This window comes from Arachis hypogaea, chromosome 12, assembly GCF_003086295.3.
Source record: "Arachis hypogaea cultivar Tifrunner chromosome 12, arahy.Tifrunner.gnm2.J5K5, whole genome shotgun sequence".
Taxonomy (NCBI): Eukaryota; Viridiplantae; Streptophyta; class Magnoliopsida; order Fabales; family Fabaceae; genus Arachis; species Arachis hypogaea.
The window spans coordinates 34858196-34859994 of record NC_092047.1 but is presented as its reverse complement, the minus strand read 5'-3'; positions in this window follow the sequence as shown (position 1 = coordinate 34859994).

Below are 1799 nucleotides of genomic sequence, written 5' to 3'. Positions count from 1 at the left end.
AACTGCAGGGAAGTATGTTCTTATTATTGACTATGGAGATTGTAAATTGGGGTTTTGAAAGTAAGGAGAGATAGTGAATTTAAATTGCAATTAAATTAAGTAATTGACTGTAAAATAAACTTTTGGTAAGGTATGAGAAATTGGAAATCCTATCCTAGTTATCCTTATCAATGGTGATGAGGATTGAGTCTTAATCCCACTTAGTTAGCCTTTACTAAAGCAAAGGAAGATCAAGTGGATTAATTAGTCTGAAATTCAGGTTCTGGTCAATCCCTAAGAAAAGACTGGAATTATTGAAGTTCAATTCAATTAACAAGATAACAATTATCAATCAAGTTGAGTTTGATAACTCCTGAGTTACTGATTTCTTGACCAAGACCAAAAGGGGAAAAAGTAAATCTGCTGGAATAAAAATGTCTTCAGATTGGAAATAACAATAATGTAAATAAAAGAAAGCAATCATAAACTGAAATACCTCAAATAACATTAATTAAAAGAATTATCTGTAACATAGAAAAATTCATAAATTAAATTGAGAGAATAATTAAAAGGAATATTGAACCTGATAAAAAGGGATAATCATGAAAGCAAAAGAAATCCTAATCCTAAATCCTAAAAGAGAGATGAGAGAACCTCTCTCTAAAAACTACATCTAAATCATCTAAAGTGAATAATTGGAGACTCTCCTTTGAATGGATGCATTCCCCCACTTCATAACCTCTGATCTGTGCTTTCTGGACTTGGATCTGGGCCAAAAAGGGCTTCAGAAATCCCTGAGATCATTTTCTGTAATTTCTGGTGCGTGGCCCTTGTCACGCGTCCGCGTGGGTCACGTGGTCGCGTCATCTGGAGTTTACCTTATCACGCGTTCACTTCGGTCATGCGTCCGCATCATCTGCGTTTTGCTAGTGGCACGCGTTCGCGTCATTCACGCGATCGCGTCGTGCTCTTTTCGCGCTGGGCATGCGGCCGCGTCGCCCACGCGTTCGCATCGCTGCCAACTTCTTCAAAAACTCCATTTTGTGCTTTCCTTCCATTTTTGTATGTTTCCTTTCCATCCTTTAAGTCATTCCTGTCTTAGAAGATCTGAAACTACTCAACACACAAATCAACGTATCAAATGGTAATAAAAGGGTAATTAAAATAATTATTTTTAAAGCATAGGAAACATGTTTTTCACATACATCACATAATAAGGAAGGGAAAGTAAAACCATGCAATTAACATGAATAAGTGAGTGAAGGGTTGAATAAATCACTTAAATTGAGCATAAAATATATAATAAAATATGGGTTTATCAATCTGCAAGGTAACCATTGCTTGCTCAAACCAATAATATCCGTGGGATCGACCCCCACTCACCTGAGGTATTACTTGGACGACCCGATGCACTTGCCGGTCTATCTGTGTGAAACTTGCGGAGTCAGTTTTGTGCACCAATCATAAGCAAGCCCCTTCACATTTTGGGCTCATATATTCAATTCTCACTTTAAGCCCACTACATAACAACACACCCAGCCCAACCAATATATCTATTACTTCCATATATCTATTAGTGGACCTTGACCCATGAACAAAAAAATAGTAATCTAGTTTCATAAAGAGACCCAAAGTCAAATTCAACATTGATGACCCAAATCCACAGCACATTCAAGTCATTTTAACTAGTTTGTGCAGCATTTGTAGCTATTGGAGGTGGGAATATTTTTCTTTTTCTTGGTTTAGAGTGGGCACAGTTAGAATACAAAACTTATTTTTATGGACTTCTCATGGAGATAAAAATTATTCATAAAACTTCA